This window comes from Coloeus monedula, assembly GCF_965178545.1.
Source record: "Coloeus monedula genome assembly, chromosome: 1".
NCBI classification, from domain to species: Eukaryota; Metazoa; Chordata; class Aves; order Passeriformes; family Corvidae; genus Coloeus; species Coloeus monedula.
The window spans coordinates 73,061,054-73,082,170 of NC_138781.1; positions in this window are offsets into that span (position 1 = coordinate 73,061,054).

Below are 21,117 nucleotides of genomic sequence, written 5' to 3' on the forward strand. Positions count from 1 at the left end.
GGCCCCATGAGGGTCAGTGGAGCAGGGGCTCCCATGGGGCTGTCAGGGCAGAGCTGGGCAGCTGCAGCCTGTCCCAGCACCCTGCCAGGAGCAGGGCACCGGGCACTGGGGCAGCATCAGGCACCTCGCTGAGGATGGGAGTGGGCCAAGGGACAGGCCAGGACATGGGTCTGCTCTGGGGAACGGGAGAGCAGCCCTGCTATGGTATTTCTGGGGCAAAGCCTGATGGGCTGGGAGGGCTGACATGGGGTTCTGGGCCATGAGTAAGTGGGGGAAACCCAGGGGCCATTAGGGACCTGGAACCCACAGGCCCAGATGCTGGATGGCCAGGATTTTTGTTCTGCATGTTTTGGAAGTACATTTATTTTTGCCAGGTACCCTGATATTCTGGGGACATAAACCAGTGCAGAATTCAGTTCTTGCTGCATTATGCATGCAAAAATTGAACAAACACACACCAGTCTTTCATAATTTAAGAGAAATGTAGCTGAAATAAGATTCCATGTCTTAGATTTCTAAACAGGACCTCTCCCCTGTGTGCCCACTGTAGCTGGTAAAATCCCCCATGCCCAGATCTGCAGAGCCCTGTGAGAAGTGTCTCAGGGGACGCAAAGTGCTGCCATCCAGATCTGTGCTCTGTGTGGTCCTCCAGAAGTGTGTAAAATTGGCATTGTTACTCATTAGTTAACCTATTGATGATTCTAAAGGGAGTGAGTGGCACAAGGATTTTATCCCCAAACCCCTCTCCACTGAATGCAAAGACACTTCCTATGTAAGGCTTGTTGAAAAGCTAGTGTTTTCTCTGCAGCTTTGGCTCCTGCCCTTGGCACAGATCGTGGGCATCATGTGTACCAGTCCTTGCTATGAGCTGCCTGAGCAGAACAGAGCTGAAGTGTGCTGGTATCCAGGGAAGGAGCAGGAGGTATGTGTCTCTTGGCAGGAGCAGTGATGACAAAATCATTTGGTTTTTATTTCTCGAGTCATGAAATATGCTGACTTTATAATGTTGCCAAATCTTAGGAGAGTTAGGGAAGACAAAGAGTATTTTACATTATGCTATGTTTTGTCCCCCAGTCTCTTATTTTTTTGTTACATCCACTACTTTTTGAAAGCTCAGTCTTGGATTCCAAGGCCATCCTTCATAGCAGCAATAATGTGTAGCTCAGTATCAAACTCTGAAATAAAAGAGGAGAAAAAAAAGAACATTTTTTAATTGCTTCCTCTAATATCCGGTCCTGCTCTAGTCAGCTATCTCTGAGCTCCCTTCCCCACACATACACAAATTATTCAGGCTATTTTACTGATCAGCTTTCATCAATGTAATTGCTTTCTTGTGGAAATATTCACACCCTGAAGTGCAGTTCTCAAGTTTTATAGCACACAGAGCATTCCCATTTTCAGTGCTGTCAGATAATTTCGTCTTGCTCTAAACCCATTCTCATTCTAATTAACTTTGTTAGTAATGCATACATTGGGGGATTTAAGTAAGGCAAAATACCAAGGTAATAAACATATTATATCTAGATCTAAGAAATGGAGAATTTCTATTTACCTAAAAGCAGCAGTGAAGATTGGTGGGATGCATTTACAATTGAACTGTATGAATTCAAACTTTCCTGGGCTTTCTCAAACCCTGTTATCATGCCTCTGTTTCTTACAACTAATGCTTCTAACCCTGCTGGGCTCTGTTGAGAGAAAGAACAGCTTGAACTTTGGTATCACAGAAGGGAAGATGGAACACCAAGATCTGGCTGAGACAGAATTTTGGAGCACTTAGTTTTTGTCCTAGCAGGACATCTAGCATGCAGATGCCTTGCACTGCAGGATAGGAGTTGCTGCAGAGGTTTGGTTTGTCATCCTTCACGTGCTGCTATTAAGGGAACCTGCTCAGGTAAGGATTTAGAGAAAATCTCTTTGCTCTCTAAAGATGCCTCTCCTAACTTTTCAGAGTAGTAAAGTTAATTTTCTGTTGTCCTGTGAGGCTACCTGCATAACTGAACTGAAGAACTGGCTGGTAAGGGAAAATTTCTCAGCATCACAAGTGTCCACTTCTGCCAGAAAGTACTGGATTAGAGCCCAGCCCTGACCTGGACTGTGGAGATGCCTTTAACCATCCATCTTTTAGTCCTCAAATTCTGCTAAACAATTTTCAGAAACTTTTGGATAGAAATGACAGCTGATATAGTGGCAAGAAGAAAACCCAAATGTGAACAGTGAATCTTGATTAAAAGCACCCCAGCATCAGCTCTGTGTATGTATTTTGAAGTCAACTTCAAAAACTGGAAGATTGGAAGATTCTTCACTAAAATCTTTTACCGCATCTGTTGGCATTCCATGTAAGACCTTGCACATCCCTCTGATACAGCTGTTTCTAACACAACCTGGCAAAAGTCAATGCTTGGCCACAGTTGCAGATGTGTGTTTACAAGGTCTGTGAGCCACTGAGCTTCCTTTGGCTCCCCTGGCAACTTGCAGGAGGCTCTCAATTTCTTGGAGGCACTGGTCCTCTCTACAAATCTTGGTGCTGTCGCATTAAAATTCCTCCAGCATTCTGAGGGGCTCCAAACAGCTTTAATAATTTCCATTAGTAAGTTAGCTCCATTTAACATGGCTGTTTAGTTTGGAAACCATCTGCAAGTAATCTTGTTTAGCTGCATCACCTTGTACTGGGCAGGCTGGAAATAGAAATAATTACATGTACCAGAAGCCAACTTTGTTATGTAAAATGGAAAAAAAAAAACCCATCAGCACCACCAACAGCAAAACAACCATTGTCCGTTATTTTCCCCTGTAGCCATTAAAATTAAGTTGAACAGATTCCATGACTTCTGAATGAACATGCACTCATTTCAGAAGAGAAATGTCCCAAGTTTTGCCAAGTTTCCCTTTGTCTTATGAGAGCTGGCTTCAGTGGTTGAGTACAGTGATACCACATGGTTCATCTAGCCATCTCAAAGTGATCTTCAGATAGGAAAAAAAGCAGTGGGAGTATGTGAAAAGGAGGGCAGGAGGCACAGGGATGGTTTGGAAGGAAAAGGACTGAGAAATAAATGAAAGATTGTAACGCAAACAGAGGAGATCTCCCAGGATATTTCAGCCTTGAAGCTGAAATAATTCATCTTTGTCAGAGTGCTCTGGCCTGGCAGTGTCCAGGTGCTGAATCACAATGTTCCTCACCTGTTATCCTGCAAGGGATGTTACTAGCCCCGGTTGTTTTTGTTGAAAGGAGGAAATGTCTGTGTCTGATCAGGTGCCTGTGTATAAAGCAAATATGCTAAGCTTTTTGGAAACAGGTATTTTGCAGCAACAAAATTTATTGTGGTTGCCAGTTTAAAGCACCACACAGCTCATGTAGAGGGTTTAGGAATTCAGCTTCTGTTTCAGTTAATCCCCCACGCACCTCACTCTGCATGCTTCATGCCCATATGGGTAGGATTAAAAATGCAGATGGCTGCAGACAAGAGCCACGAGGGCCCTCTCAGGCTTGGATTGCCCCAACCATCCACCTCACCTGGGACCTCACCCACACCCTCCAACCAGGGGCTCTTCTTCAGCTCCATCCAGGACCTTTAGCATTTTTAAGGTGGACTACAAGAGTGGCTGCCTCTAGTCCTGCTCTGGAGTTGTGGGAATTTCCTGGGTTGCCTTCTGACATGTGTCATTAACGCCAACCGGGGGCTTGTCAGCACAATCCCCGGCGTGCCCTCGGGCAGAGGGGACACAGCCTTGGCCTCCACAGCGTCCTCGCTGCACGGCTCAGTGGAATCAGCGTGGGATGGGTGCGTGCGCTGGCTCCTCCTCAGAGGAAGCACATCGGGCAGCCAATGATCAGGCTGGCGTCTGCTCGGAGGCAAAGAAGGCGGGAGGGGCTTCTGGTGTGAGTTCCAACAGGTTTATTTGCAGGAGGGACCAGGGACCAGCAAAAGCCCCGAGGAGACCCGGGCTAGCCCCTTTACGGGGGGGGTGGAGTAAGGCAAGGAAAGGGAAAACAACCAATGGGGTACAAGCAGAGGGGAGGATACAATTTTTCGGAACAAATGGGGAAAACAGGGAGGCAGGAGTCATAACAGGGAACCAATTAATAACTAAAAAAGGGAGAACTTTCTGGAACAGGGGGAGGTAGTTTAGGATTGGAAGCCACCCAGGGGGAGGTAACCTAAACCTCAGTGATCTCTTCTGGTGACTGACATTTGGTGGTTTCAGCCCGAGAGCAGGCTGAGCCGCCCCAAAATGTCATGCCTCATGCTCCATAGGTGACTGATGTTGTCACCACCCTGCTTCATTCACAGTGAGTTCCTCTGTTTTGCTTATTATGACAAGCCTCATCTTTACAAGCATTTCCTGACATGAGCAGGATTTTTCCTGTTCCAGGGAAATACTTCCCAGAGATGTCTACAGAGTCTATATGCCTGGGGACACATTCTTTGTACAACACCTGAGTTGAGAGTATGGTTAGCTTGTTCTGGAAAGTATAGTTGCTTGATGACTCAGCTGCTAGAAAACACTGGTGTGACACCGTTATTTATGATAAATTAATGTTGCCCTGGGTTTTAGAATAAAATTACATCTAGTCACATGTAGCTTCCAAAAATAATCAAGTTATTTAATGGCTGGGGGATTTGCTTGTGTTTCTTCTGTAATTCCAACCATTTGTAGAAATCAATGGACAGTTCACTTGAAATTACTTACTGGCATTCTCTCTCTGTTGAGTTAGTAAATATCTAATCCAACACACAAGCTGACATTATAACAATCACAAATTAGAACCTATATTAACCATATAACCTGTGGTTCCAGGTGGTAAATATGATCATTGCCAGAAGAAGAGTGGAGGTGTTCCCTTGCAGGAGATACACAGAGGTCAGGGGTTTGATAGGTGTGACATCACCATGGAGCCTGCACAATCACTGGTGCTGGGCATGTTGAATGTGCAAGCAATACGTTTGTCAGAAAGAACAGTTTTTATCTCTTTTCTACTTAATTTCATAATATCCTGGGGTTTAGTTGTGGACAGGTTAAGAGGGCTGGCAGTCCCATTCCTCAAGTTGAAGAGGCAACAGGGACATTTACCCAATCAGCACTGAAACGTGCAGAATGGCAGCTTCTGAGCTGTGAGAAGACTCGTGATTCGATTTGTCTCCTTCATGCTTAACAACCTGAGAAATGATGAAGGTGACAGGCCAGCTGTGGAGGATGGGTGATTAGATGCATGACTGAGGGGAGAAAAGGCTGGCTGCTAATGGGTATAAGCAGATACCAGCAGAGGAGCAAGAATGCCAGTCAAGGGATTCAGTAACAGGTACTATAGCAATATGTAGTGAGCCTACAGGGCTTTGGCTTAAGACATCCGAGGCATTTAAGTGGAAAACAGGCATTATTTTCCATAGGGCTACTGTGCCAGACAGGATTTTTATGAAGCAAGCAACAGGACAGAGAATTATATATCTCAGTGAGTCAGAGAAGAGGTGCAGAGGTGGACATGATAAACAGAAACGATGGAATTCCCACTTTAGGCGGCTCTGAGATTGCAGATCCAGATTTAGGGTTTTAGCCTGATCAGGGAGTATCAGGCACTGTAGTGCCTAGTAGAAGAATAGGTTTTTTTCACCAATAGAGTTCTTCAGGTTAATGAAGGAAGCAGGATGCTGTTAGAATTTAATGTGCAAGTTTATTAGGCATCTAAATGGCGATTCATTAATAGCTGCAAAGGAGGATGAATATCTTTCATTTTATATGCAGTTAGATGCTCTTACAGGAAACCTCCCCTAACACACTTAATTAGTCTGAAGAGGGACATGATGCTCTCTGTGTATGGTCCTGTTATCATTCCGGTCGCTGAAGCAGCCTCCAACCTAACAAACATCCAATGGGACTGCTGTGATAAAAATAGCTGCCCACTGCTTACAACTGCAGCAGAGGGCACGGCTGCAGATCAGACACACAGACACCTGCAGCATCGTGGGTGTTGAATTCTTGGTTAAAGCACATGTATGTGGCACACATCTGGAAGCAGTGTTACTCTCAGCAATTAAAGCCTGTAGTGAGCTTTCTAGAGCATAGGAGTGATTTCCCCACGTGAGAAAAGCAGCTTCCCACCTGGTGGTTGCCACACTTCAAAAAGTGGTGAAATTGAATTTCTGCTTGGATCAGGACTCAAGAAGCCTCTGCTCTGCACAATCCTGCATGGTATTTATATACCAAGCCATTCCCAAGTAACACACCTCTAAATTAGTGTCAGCACAAGTCCTGTGACAGGATCTGCTACTCACCCAGTGTAAATGCATCACCTTTCATGCACCAGCCTGTAGATTTAAGGTAAGGATATTGTATCTCTCTCTTTAGATCCAGCACAACAATTTAAACCTTTTGAATGGCAAGGCCCTGGGAGAAAGGATATAACACGCAAGGAAAAATACTGACTCCTTAGGCCATCTTCCTTTGGCTGTGGCCTGTGCCCTAGGTTTATGTAGTGAATATTAAGCCCTTTCTGGGAACCTTTTAGACCAGGATTCCAAGTCCTTATTCCATTTAATATTCAGAGCTGAGGAGTGTCTTGTGATCCATTGTAGTTATTATTATCAATAACGTCTCCCATTCTCTGGGTAGATGCTGTATGAAATTCCCTGTTCAGAAGCCAAGTCAGGACATTTAAATGCAGGACTAACATTAAAAGCGGAATGTGAGAAAATCACCATGTTTGTTTTCATTTTACCCTGTTAACACCAGTGCTGCTTGATCTTATAGATGGCGCTGGAATCTGATTTAAGAGAAATATTTTAAGCAGCTGAGTTAAATATTAGTAGACATGAATGTAGGCGTGACAACTTCTTTTAAGAGCCAAAAGTTGTAGAGAGTTAGGTTATATTAATAGGAACTAATATGAATGGGAAGAAGAAAAGTTGAAACTTTTAGATACCTTCCTTTGTAAGATTTACTAGGTTCCTAAAATCATTACCAACATAATTGTTTTAAAACAAAACAAGCCACAAATATTGTTTCAGCCTCCAGGCCTGGTTTTCCATATATTTCTATGCATGCCATTATGGCAAGGCTTTTCTTAGGGCAATTTTTACCCTGAACAGTTTCATTATAAGAAGACATATTCTGATTTTTCTTTTTTTTCCCCCTGGTGTTTGTATCACTGTTTTTCTCCCTGCTCCTCTCTTGTCACTTCACCACCAAGAAGGCTGCAACAAAAGAGAGAGGAAGGAGAGAAGGGGGAAAAACATGATTTAAAATGCAGAACACCGTAAAACTGCATTAGTTTTCTTAAACAGAATCAGGAGAAATGATACTTTAATATCACAGGTGGGTTTTATGCCAATAAAACCTGATGTTTTGACAACCTCTCTTTCCAAGGTGCTCTCCCTGCTTCTGCTCCCCTTGCAGAAGTTCACTTACAGCTTGCTGAGATATGATTATAGAGCTTAGATTGACTTTTATTTTTAACTTTTTGTGCCTCCGTATGTATTTCAACACAGAGTTATTAACACTGCATTAGCGTTCTTTTTGAAGGCTATCTAATAATTGGAATTGTAGAAGAGAATTTTCTAAAGCATAGTCAGTGGAAGACTACAGGACATCTCCTTTGTAGATTGGCATAGTAAAATTGTTGCCAAAAAACAGATTTTTCAAAAGGAAGACATTGCTAGCTGAGGCTACAAGCTGGCTACATTGACACAATATAATGTATTATATTCACTAGTAAATTTTAGGTGCTTCAGCAGGAGAAGCTGTTTTCTTCAAATTTATGAGTGTATCTTGGCAAGGCCTAGGGATGATATCTGATGCCCAACCACATGCTAGTTTCCTTATACACTGAACACAGAGGAGGACCATTATCTTTCCTGTAGATTTTCTACAGAAAAACTCATCTTGCCCTTGCTCTGTAAATGAAGCCTCTTTCCTGACTTGCTAAAGTTAATGGTGATCTTCCAAGTTTTTCCAGCTCTAGTCAAGGCTGTTGCTGTTAACATTTGTTGGAGGGAGGGAGGGAGGGAGGGAGGGAGGGAGGGAGGGAGGGAGGGAGGAAGGAAGGAAGGAAGGAAGGAAGGAAGGAAGGAAGGAAGGAAGGAAGGAAGGAAGGAAGGAAGGAAGGAAGGAAGGAAGGAAGGAAGGAAGGAAGGAAGGAAGGAAGGAAGGAAGGAAGGAAGGAAGGAAGGAAGGAAGGAAGGAAGGAAGGAAGGAAGGAAGGAAGGAAGGAAGGAAGGAAGGAAGGAATTCGGAAGGAAGGAATTCGGAAGGAAGGAATTCGGAAGGAAGGAATTCGGAAGGAAGGAAGGAAGGAAGGAAGGAGCATTTTTTGTTCTCAGGAGAAAAGTTTAATCCCTTTTAAGAGCAAGAGGAACTAACAGGGAGCAGTTAAGCAACCCCAGATCAAGGTCACGCACAGGGAATGTGTGTGGTGTATGCAGTGGCTGAGCCTCCTCTGCTAACACCAGAATAAAAAAGGGACCTCCCTTTTTTTCCTCCTCTCCACATCTCTTTCCAAAACCATTCCTCAGGTTGGGTCATCATGGGTTTGAAATTTATTATGATAATATAATACAAATAATGAGAATCAGATAGCGAAAGAAATTGGTAGTCCTTCCAGCCTGTCTGCCAAGCAGTAATGGGGCTGAGGCTGCTCCACAGGAGACAGGGAGCCAGGAGTGAAAGTGAAGCAAAGTAAGGAGGACAGTGCCCTCACGATGGGTCCCTGGCAGAGAGAGCAGAGTGGTCTGGGTGATGGTGACCAGGGGCAGCCAGGAGTCCAGCTGGACACATGAGTCTGTTGTGACAAGGAGGTGCAGGGCTGGGAAGTTAAATTATTGGGTCAGGTTTGGGTTTGTGATGGGCAAGGGTGGGCTCAGGGCCATCTACAGCATAGCTTGGGTAGGGACCAAGAGCAAGGGCTTGAGCTTAATACACTGGAAGGTGCAGAGACCCCCAGCAAGGCTTCTCCCAGCTCTGCTCCCAGGAGTCAGGTCCAAGGTCACACAGCTGAACGACTCAGAGTTGGCCTTTAGCAGTGGCCCTCGGAGGGGGAGGAGAGGCTGCAGGGCCTAACACTAAGAACAAAATGTTCACCAGAAGGTTGGCAGGGCCATCTGTTAGCCATGTGGATAAGACTGCTGCAGAGATAATTATTTGTGTCTGCTTACTGTAGAAGAAGCTGGGGAGATTCCCTCTGCCATTCTTTTTAGCAGTGATTCAGCAAATGCTCAGCCTAAAATCTGAAGTAATTCTGGAACAGGTTGAGGTACAAATAAACAACATGAAAATTAACTGATTGCCAGGGCTCGTACTAATCACCCAAGTGCTCTGGAGGAGCTCAAGTATAGACTGAGGAAGGAATGATCTCCTGAATTTGAGAAATGGATAGTAAAATAGCAGATGAAATTCAATGCATGCAAATGTAACTCCTGGGTAAAAGTAATCCTAACTTCACATATAATATTTTGAGCTAACACTTCATTATTCTTATGTAAGAGTGAAACTGTGGGTTTGTATTACTTCCATGAAACCATCAGCTAGTACTCAGTAGCAATGGAACAAAAGATTAAATACTATTACTTTGTGGAAAGAGAACAGTGATTAACAAAGCTGACTCCAAGGGTCACACCCCTCCCCCCCCCCCCCCCCCCCCCACGGTTCTGGTCCTCTCATCTCAAAAGTATCATAGCAGGAGAAAGTCTGAAGAAAGGTAATTTGTGTGAACAAAGGTATGAGATGGTCTCTTTGAAGGAATGGTTAAGTAGGCTGAAATTTACACTGTCCCTTTCCAAGGATGGATGGATGGTGTGACAGAGATCTACAAAATCATGAGTAGCACAGAAGAGGGGAATAGAGATTGACTTCTTGTTATTTCTTCTTGCATGAGAACTGTGGCCCATCAAGTGACACTAGTAGGAGGCAGGCTCAAAGCAAACAGGAGGTGGCTGTTCCTGTGGAGTGAATGAGGCTTGTTGTACTGCCTGCCAAAGGATGGTTTGGAGAAGAGCCTGGAAAAGTGTTTGGAATAGAGCTTCTTTGAGTTTTACTATCTAGATAAACCATAACAGGCTCAGGTAGTCCCTTAAGGCTATTATATGGGGAGAGTATTAGGGTGAAAGTGCCTTCCAAGTGGCACTTGCTTTTTACCTCATTTACAGGCACTGTTGGAGATGGAAAACAGAACTAGGTGGACCAAGGTCTGCTCAGATATGACTCTACCTTTTCTGTGATTTTACTCACACCTTTATTTTTTATTTTTGAAGACAAAAATCTAAGTTACTATTTTGAATTCAAAGTGCATCTGTCCTAGGCATTATGCAAGGTTGTCATATACTGCCATGAAAACTCACTGTTGTGTCCTTTGATCTGCCAGATCTTCAGAAAAGCTTTGACACTGTGCAAATCTTCACAGAGTACAACAGCAATGCTAAAGATGAAACAGAGGACTTTGTCTAACGCCAGCTGTCCAGTGAGGAAGGTCACCAGTCCCATGGCAAGCCCTCCAGCACGAGGATACTGTGGTTTTATCCTGTCTTGCATCTGTGAAGACAGGATGCTGTCTTCCTCTTTGTGTGCAACCTTCTTAAAATATTTGTTCCCTTCCATCCTTCTGCTTTTGCGTTTTGAGGGAATTTGCCATGAGTTGTTTCCATGGTTACAAGGATAAGGCTGCTCTTGGAGTGGGAAATCTGTGGAGAGCGAATAGAAAAACCAGTGCATCTGGGACAGGGTAAATGTGCTTTGTATCCATAATGGTCATTCTGCCCCAGTTAGAAGCCGGTATGAAATTGGAAAAATACATGTTATCCTTAACCCCTTTGTCTTACCTTGAAATGCAGCACTCTCATTTACCATTAGGTCTTCTCAGATTGCTGAAAGCACTCTGATTTCTGTGGTCCCTTGGGTATTAAAGGGCAGGAAACAGGCTGTGTTGCAAAATATGCTACTAAACCAAGTTGTGCAATTTTTTTGTGTAAGAAAGAAAAAGGCTTTTTCTTTCTTATTCAGAGTTGTACACTTCCATTTTGTTCTTTTTTTCTTTTTTCCAAACAAAATGGAGGAAAAGACCATCGTTTTGGAAGAGATGCAAATGGTTCTTTCCTTGCCTTTGCACTCTTTGGTAGCATTGTCAAACACTTGTGCCTCTGACCAGCACTGCAGAGCACTTGGCTGAACCCAGGAATAATGCTGGGCACATCTACAGGGGTGCAGGGCATGCACGAAAATCTTCCTATGAAGAAGCTGTATCAAAACAGAGTTTGTTGTAAACCTGAAGCCAGCCTCAGTCCCATGACTAGCACTGAAGAACCCACTGCCTCTGCTACAAAATTTGAGGAAGACTTCACCAAAAATGCAGAGGGTGAATTAGCATGTGTTTCTGAAAAGGCAAGTACAGAGCCTCTGCACACACTTGTAGCCTGGAGGGAGGACTTAGGAGATAACTAAGCCACCCTTTGCAAAACCTTTTTATTCTGGAGCGGTAATTGCCAATCAGGTAACTTTGGTTAAGGCTCTCCTGCAAGTCCTGACTATAGTGAAGAAAAAGAAAAAGCAATAAAGGAAGCAAAACCCTACATTAGAAGTTAAACTTGGAGGTTTCTCTTGCTCTCTTCCTCCACAGATTTTAACTGTAATTCTTTGCCACTTTAATGCATAACTGCTTATCTGAGCAAGCATCAACACAATTTTCAAGGTGAGTGCAGCTGCATTTTATAGATGCTGATAAAAATGCTCAGGGGACTAACTGATGTTCCAGGCAAGACTATCGAAGGATTTATTCTAATTTGGCTTACTTTCATCAATTGTTATAAATCCTTCACTTAACTTCGGTAAAAAATGAGTCTTTTGGCTAAATACACACAAAAATCCACCCCATTTTTAAAATGTATTTTTCTTGTAAAGCCCAAGTTGCAGATGTCTTTTTGTTTGCAACTTCTACAGTAGAATTCTGTAGTACTTGAGAAAAGTTAAATGAGTTTTTGATAGAAGAAGCAGCTAAACATTTAGGGGAGCTTACCATGCAGTAGAACATTGCAAATGGCAATAAGTATTCAAATCTCAAAGCAAGATATTTCGAGGCTTCCATATTCCAATAAAATGATTAAAATGAAAGCCTTGCTATTTATAGAGGGTGGCAGCTTAACACCACAAGATATTCATATTTAATAGTGTGCTCTTGTAATGCTGCCAGTGCTGAGGAGTCAAGGGACTGCTTGCCATGATGGATGGGTTTCAGCCAGGCAGAGCCTACTGCTGATGATCGGCCACCACAACAGCCACCTGCAAGACACGAGGTTCTCCTGACAAGGCAGAAGCCCCTTGATGGGGAGAATTTGTGGCTGATATTTATTAGTTTTCTTAACCACCTGACAGATATGCCTATGGTATCGCTTTTTAATGCTGCTGGCAGTCACAGGGCACAGCTGTAGCCACACTGAATTTAGAGACAATTGGGACAGCTCTGAGATAAGCAATAGTAATTGTGTGTGTGCCTCTGTCAACTAGCATTTGCCTGGCTCTGTGGTGTTCTATCCCTTTTACTTCACAAAAATGCAGCTTTGCCTTCTTCTTTGATAGTCATGCAGCCATCCTGGAAAAGTGTGGGGCTCTCCTAGTTGCACAAAAATTAAGCTGGACCTTTAGGAATTGGTGGTGGAGGGTACAAAAAGCCCCAAACCACATCAACAAGCAAGCCAAAAACACTTCTGCAAAGCACAGTTTAGGTCCAAGCAGAATCTCTAGCTGGATTTTTTTTTCCACCATAATACTCTGTGAGAAGAAGTTCTGCCAGCTGCGTGTTAAATGAGATGAGTAACATCTGCCACATGCTCATTAAACATCACACATATATGATACCAGGCCCTCTGCCGAATCTAGTGCTAATTAGGATCTGTAATGAGAGTTATTCTCCTTTTAATTAATATGAGCACGGTAGATTTTCAGTAATATCTAAGTGAGTGAGGAGCTTACATCTGCTTTTCCAAAAGCAGCTTAGAGAAGCATTTCACTGGGCTGAAATGTCATTCAAACAGCAGGAGCAGTGGCTACTTTTTAAACTGGGACACAGGCCTGGCTGCTCTGGAATTGTTGACAAACTTAAGTCTGTTAATGCTGCTACAGCGAGTTTGGTTGTCAGTGGGGTGATGTGATGGAATTCTTTCAATTTCTTTCCTTTCTTCTGGCTTGCTTTCTCCTCTGAAAGACAGGTGACTATTCTGGACAAGTGCTGCGCTTGAAAACTGAGTTTTGGACAAAAGCCAAGGTCTTGATCCAGCTCTTAGTGCAGCAAGCAGAAAGATGCCCATTTATGTGAGAAAAGCTTCAGATGGCCCATGACATTGGAGCCTTTTTTAGTAGTTAGGTTTGATCTGATTTCTTTGTCTGTGTAATAACTTTGTCTTACAACATGCGCAGTTCACAGTCTGACAGCAATGGCCTTTTGCAGGGGACAGGGAATAGGTGTTTTTAAAATAAATCCAAATATGTGGAGATCAAGAGCTCTGTACAACACATAAAAAACAGTCCTTAGGAGAAGTAGTAGAGACAGGGCTTTCTAAAGGCAGGTCAAACACAGGCTCAAGGAGCAGTTATTAAATAATGAGAAAAGCTGCTCTGTTAGAGCCACTAAGGATCTATACCATACATGTACCAACATATGGTCAAGGATGCAGCTCAACACTGGGAGATATGAAGGTCTGACTTTTCCAGACAGAAACTTGCCCCTACTCCCCTGCCAAAACCCATCCCAGACCTCCATTTCTAATGCACAGCCTCCCTGTCACAGGAGCTGGGGAGAATGCATGTGGTCTGGAAGTTGGGAATACCCATGAGGTGTGGCTTAGACCACTTAACCCAGAGCCAGTGAAGTGAAGAGAAGCTCTAAGTCATAGCTGAGAGGTAAGATTGCATTTCTGGGGAGAAGCTGGCTTCAGCAGGAAGAAAGATCCCAGCTCCTGCTGAGCCCCTGCAAGCAGACATCCTGTTGCCTTACCCTGCTGCAAGCTCCTTCCAAGGAACCTGCTGCTGCTGTGGATCAGGCTGCGCCCTCTGCACGTCACTGCTCCAGGCAGCAGCACCTTGTCCCTGTGCAGGAAGGTTGGAACCAGCTCCTGCAGCTCCCATGAGAGTGTTCAGCAGCTCTCCTGCAGTGAGGGGGACACAGCATATGCGCCTCACCTCAGAGTGCTCTGCTGGTGTTGCCTGATGGTCATCCCAGGACTCACACAGGTGAATCCACTTTGTGTAGGCTACAGGCTGCTGCTGGGCAAGGAGGGTAAATAATCTTTAGCAATATGCTAAAGGGTCAAAAGACTTTGAACTACAACCAGGTGCTGAAGCAGAGTTGAGCATGTCTGGTGCTGAGCTGATTGGAAAAACCACATAGGCATTTCCTCCCTCTGGCTTCAGCTTTATCATTTAAGTTACTGCATTTGGTGAGGCTTCAGAAGCAGCAAGCAAACCCACAGAGGTAGAGCAGAGGGACAAATGTGTCAAAAATCAGATCAGCAGAGCTATTCCCATCTGATTTTTATTGAGTATTGTGGAACACATGGCTATTGTGTAAGAGATAGCAGCTGAATTACCAGTAGAGGTATTCCAGCCTGTTTGGAGAAACATAATGAGCTTTTGATGCTATTATAAGGATAACTAATTTTTGGTTTAAGGTAGGCTTAAACTAGCCTTGCTAAACTGATCTAGCATTTTCATTTAGAAATAAATGCCAGAAAAAACCCTGATGTGCTGTGTTTCAAATGAAAAGGATGTATCTCTGTTCAAAGGAATCATAGCTACAGTTTTGATTTGATCTACCAGCATTAGCTGAGTGCATGTTCTCTAGAAAATAGGTCACAGCAAGAAAGGCAGTTAAATTTAAAGAAAAGAAATATGAGCAGTAGTGACTAGGGAGATTAAGGTGTTCAGTAGAGGAATGGCACTCCATGACAAACAGCCCTCTTTCAGTTGGGCATAAATATTAATGCCTTCCACATTCATGGTAGACAGAGCCTTTTATTAAAACCTACTAAATAAGAAAATTGCAATCTGCATTTCTTAGGTTGGAGGCTTTGAGCCTACTGTGACTGCCTAGTAGGAAAAATGTAAAGCTACTCCTGTAAGTGGTCACTCTTGGATCACTTGTGAGAGTGGGGAATTCCAAATCTGATTTGACACATCACTTTTCAGGACAGTGGCATATTAAATAAATATAAAGTAAACACTGCCATCACTTCCTTGCTGCAGGTATCATTTGTTCAGTTGTTCTATTCCCCATTCTAGCTTGCCCTCCAGCTGTGTTTCTGTGCCCATGCTGCAAGAATAGCCAGGGCTCTTGCTTCAGTGTTCCCCTTTCCTAGCTAATACATTGTCTCAGCTGTTTCAGAACTACAGTTTCGAACATTTTAGGTGATATACTGTAGTGGTTTGGTCCAAAATACTCATTACTGTTTATCTGCTGTGAGATAAGAATTAGGAGAAATGCAAAGCAGGCACCAAACTTGAAAGAATATAAAGAAGTTTATTAACAACTCTAAAAGAGGGAAGAAAAAAAATTCTACCACCTTCAGAACTCTCCTCCTCCTCCTCCCCCCACCTTCCTCCCTTCTCCCACTGACAATGTGAAAAAACAACCCTTAAGATGTTCAGTCTGTTTACCACTTCCATAATAACCTTGTTTAGTCCATTTAGAAAGAGAAGTCTCTTCTTGCTCATGCTATGAAAACATTATCACAACGAGACAGCCGCCCACTTCCAAATATTGTTCAGTCCATTTAGGAAGAGGAGTCTCTCTGCCTGCGTGTGAGTCCCTTCCCCCAACTTGCAGCTTTTCCCGCAACTGCTTTCAAGGGTCCACTCTTGAAGGTTTTTGGGGTACAATTTTAAGGTTGAGCCGTTCAGAAACAAAAACAGAGGCCCTTCTCCTTCCCTGGGAGCAAAGGGTCTTCATCATCTTCATTGTTAGGACTATCTCTGGGAGCATCTCTAGGAACTGAGGTTTCTCCTTTCCCATTTGGAGCAAAAGTCCTCATCTGGTTCATCTCTAGGGACTGAGGTTTTCTCCTTTCCCGTTTGGAGCAAAAGTCCTCATCTGGTTCATCTCTCCCTGTCCAAACTTCTCATGAAATTACAGCTGCGTCAGCATCTGCCTATCTCGGCGCAGGTGCTTTTGCTTATGAGTTGAACACTCCACCCCCCATATCTTCATGAAATTACAACGGGATACTCTGATATATCATAGCTTCACAACAGAATTTCAGCTTTAAGCATCTCCTCTCTCTCTTCCCTCAGGTTTTCAGCTCTTCACAGCAGTAGAAGGGTTAATCTCACCTCGGCCTTGCAGCTTTGCAGCTGGAATGTTGAATTTTTCTTATCGCAGTGGAGAGGGGGGAGAGCCGAGCCGCTCCGGCTGCCCACGGCAAGGCAGTGGGGGGGGTTCCACGGCTGGAACAGGTCCATGGCTCCAGGATGGCCGTGGCCCGGCCTGGCCTGGCCCAAGCAGGGCCTGGCTGGGCCCGCTGGCCCCCACACGGGGCCCGCAGCCACCTGTGCCAGCGCCGGAAACGAGAGAGAGCTTGGAGGGGGAGTTTGCCTATTCTTAAATGTGGATCACAGAGGTGGTCCCAACTTTAAGTGGCTTAGAGAATTGTCCATATTCAAACTGGCCAGCTGATAGGTTCTATCAGTTCCCAGAGGAAACTGTAAGCACCCCTTAGCAAGGACGTCCCTTCCGGGACTATGCTTGCTAACCTATGACATATACTCAATATTGTGATTACATGTTGCTCTTGTTTGCAATTATACCATCACGATTACAATATGGCAGTCTGGAAAGGGTCCACCATGTAATTCTTATTGGGGCAGTGCTGTTACTAGGGAAAATTTGTGTTTAGGATTGCCCTTTTCTAGCATGACTAAAGGAATTAAATTCTTCATAAAGTCAGATATAAATATTTGAGTTAAATATATGTATACAGGCATACATGTATATTTGTGTACATATATATATATGTATATATACGTGTATATTTGAATATTCACCAACATTCCATATGCTGAAGAAGCTTTACGCTTTAAACAAAGATTTTGAGAATTTGGATACAATTTCTGGGCCAGGACTAAAATCAGTTCATTTCATTAACTCTGTCCCTACCATTGTGTTTCTTGGCTGCTTCTTGCTTTGCATTCTTCCGTGTGGAAGGGAGCATAAGACTCAACACTTAGCGTGTTATTTCAAACATGAGGCATATCAAGGCATGGGCTTGATGGAATTTCTCAAAGGTATTGCTTTTGCCGTGTGTTTGTGCTCTTACATGAAGCGTCAACAGTGTGCACTAGGAGCTAGCTTGGAGTTTAACAGATAAATTTAGATAAAAATTGTAACCTTTCATCAAGAAACCAGCCTGTTTCTATAGTTTTCTGCTGGCTGATGGACCTTTATTAGTTTAAGCTGGTAATGTTGTTATTATGAAAGGAATTGGTCTTTGTGATAGCTTTAGGAGGCTGTGAATGTAGTGGGAGTTGTAGGAGGAAAAGCAATCATCTCATTGATTGAAGTAATCAATGAAATCATCCTATTCATTCCAGCTGTTTCAGTCATAAGTGTGACATTATTCTCTCCATGATCTACCAGAAAAAGGTATTTTTGTGAGCATTATTCAGTCAGAGACTTTGCAGTAGGTCATGCTTTTATGTTGATTACTGGTGCACTCCAAATTCTGGTGTGCCCATGCAATAGCTGATTTAGGGTGCGAGGTTACAGCTATGAGAAAATGCTTGCAGAAGAAGCATTTTTACTCTGAGCAGGACTAGAGCTTTGGTGCTAAAAGTAATTTGAATAACAATGAAGATCAGTGTCAAACTGTGTGATGACAAGAGGTTTACAACCTCCAATAAGCAAGGTGGCCTCAGGATGATGCAAAAGTGAGCAAAAAAGGAGACTTGTCCTGGAAGGTCTGCTTCCAGCTCTCCAGGCAGAGAATTCAGTGGCAATCTCTGTGTAATGGGATCTGTGACCAGTTGCTTCTCCACAAAGAACCTGGCCTGAAGGTGGGGAAAACAGGCCTAGGAATGGTGACCTTGTATTCTGGTTTGCATCCAGTGGACAAGCCCTTTATAGGGAAGGCATAGGAGTGCTACAAGAAAGAGTGCCACCTTCTTTCCCCTGAAATGCAAAGAAATCCCACTAGGTTCCAGAGATAACCCACCCTCCTATAGTCATTGGACCAAGCCAGAACAGTTCTTCAGAAACAGTTTTTTCTTTTAATCTTGCCAGAAATTTTAATTCATGCAGGCAAAAAAGTTGGCATTCGCTACTAATGTTGACTAGATATTTCTCATTTATTACACTGATTCTCAAAAGCAAAACCAAATAAGTCCCTTTCCCTGTGGTTTGGGTTTTTTGTTGTTGTGGGGTTTATTGTGGTTTTCTTGGTAGCCTGTCTGTTCAATAATTTAATAACTCATTAAGCATCTTGGAGGCAGAAACCATCATATTGTACTAAAGCTAATGCAACTCAGTCCTTCTTCTTGGCCAGAACATCATAGTAACTGCAAAATACTGATGTATCATTTGGAATACAAGTTTCCAAAGAATAAGTCAGACATTTTCTATATCCTCAGAATGACTCTTTTGTGCTAAGCAAAATGTTACAAACACTGAAACTGTCATTTCCTGATACCCACTTCAGAATTTTCTAAATTCTCTCTCATCTGTCCCTTCCACTTAGCTGTTCTTGTTTGCTGTTCCCTACTGACTGGCAGGTTAACAATAGAAGAAAGGATAGATAAATTGTCATAGGCTGTTGTCCGGACAGTGTTTTTGAACAAAGCTCTGCTCAGAATTAAAATCCTTGTATATCATGTCCACAGCTACAGAGACTGTGTCCAGCAGCTGGCCTGCATGAGGTCTTTCACTGCTGCTGCTGCTGTAATCTCTGAAGTCACTTGGATCTTCCGGACATAGGTAAAGTTAAAAATCCCCTTTCAATACACAGATACCTTCTCTTAATATGAGGAAGCTGGATTCTTGATGGACACATTGAACTGCCTATTTTGGATGCCTTACAAGGCAGAGGAGAGGACCAAATTTAGATACTTCAAAATCCTAGTGGGTGTTTTCAGTGGGGTGATCTTCATGGAGAAAGTTAAATGCCTGCAGTATCTTCTTATTTTTCGAAACTAAGATATATTTACTCTGTGTGGGTTATGTTTCACTGCTTTGTTGCCTTAAAAGAGATTTCATCAATGTATTTAACAATGTTGTCTATAGCTCTCATTCAAAGATCAATGCATAGAGTTAGAGATGGAGCTGAGCCATACACTGATGTATTGGAGCAGTCTTCTGCCATTTCAAACATGTTTCTAGATCATGAGCAAGAAAAATCTTGAAAATAGAAACTTCTAACTTCTTATGGCTATAAACAAATGATCATATACCTAGGGTCTCATTAAGATGAAAAGGTGACTAATTTTTTAGATAAAAGAGGGTAGTTGTAAAGAAAAAGCTCCTAAAATGAGCTTGACCTTCATCTATAGTTTCATTGCAATGTGGTTGACACAGAACAAAAATAAAGATGTAGTAGTGCTCTACAGCTGAACTTTCTGGTTGACAGCATTCTGGGGAGAGCTGTAATTGCTTGAGACTTGAAGTAGCTTTATTTGAACTAACTTCTAGCTGTTATAGAAAATCATTTTGGGAACCTCACTCTCCTTCTGATCATTAACCTGGTATTTTTTGGTTTGGAATGGCTGTGTTTGGAGTACCCTCAGCAACCACCAAGATAAGGAGCTCATCAGGATCCAGGTGTGAATGGGAAAGTAGACTGAGGGGTTGGGAGGGTTCCTAAGACCCATGTAGCATGTTCTTCTTGCTGTATGGAGCAGATCGGACCTGCAGGTCTGAAAGGAATGCCCTTAAAGCGGGTTCTGATAACAGAGCCCCGTGCCCTGGCCAGAGGATAGAGAGGTAGTTTTCTTGAGGTGTCCTGATCCTTCAGTTCTGGTTTGGGAATAAACATTTATAACAACAACTCCACCAGCTGCTGCAGCAACTCTTTCCGATATACCAAGCTGAACAGGAGGTATCCCCTCATACTGAAGAGGCTTGTTTGCATGGATTTCTTGGGCCAAGTGAAACACATTCTCCTGCAGAGAAGTGTACAAGTGCAGGGAGGCCCTGCTTTGCTGAGGAAGGCTGGCTGACTCTGACCTCACCTCCCCTCTGCACCCCTTTTTAATATGCATTGACAGTCAGTGGGATAGTACTTTGTGAAACAAGTAGTTGGGATAACTAGGGATATCACTCTGACACTTCCACTTTCAAGACCAGCAAGTGAGCTTTTCTTTCTTTCTTCTTTTTACCAAAGAATGAGGAGGTCAAATGTGCCAGTATTGATTTTAATGTGTGAAGCTCAAAACATACATGTCAACGTATCAATGCACCTTGGACACAGATGTGTATAAAGGTCATTTCACAGGCTCGAGCAGGAATCGCAGATGGAAGTGCAATTGGATACCCAAAGATGCACATTCCCCAGGGAGAGACAGATGGCACTACATGCAGTCTGCTGTCTACATGTCCAACTGTCTAGTCAGAACATGATGGCATCTTACCTGTCAAGGCCTGTTTAGAGAGAGGATAAGCCCCTCGGCCCAGCTGTGTGTCTTATATGGCTCCAGACTGAAGGCTGGTGGCAATCTAGCAGCTTGTGTGCCTGGATGTGTTGTCCAGCATTACATGGTTGGCTGGAAGAGTACTTTCTCTGGAATTAATTTACAGTGAATCCAGAGTAACAGATTAAATAACAAAGATAGTTGGGTAAATAAGGTTTCTATTTACACAGATTTCCTTTCCTCCCTCAAAGTTGTTTCCCCCCCCACTGAACCTTGGTGCTTTCATGGAGTCGCTCTGCTTGGACTTGTCTGTACCTAGATCTGGCTGCATGAGGCTGCCTGTGTCACAGACCACAACTCATTCCCTTCATCTTCCTCATCAACATTGTTTGGCCTCTGATCAGAGAAGTCAGTCAGCCACTGATTTGCACCAGTTTTGGTTTTCATGCAGTGGTGCATGAGGTTAAGTAGGTAATACCAAGGAAGGTTTGTTGCTGCTGCACATTCCTTTCACGGATTTACTTTTTTATGGAAACT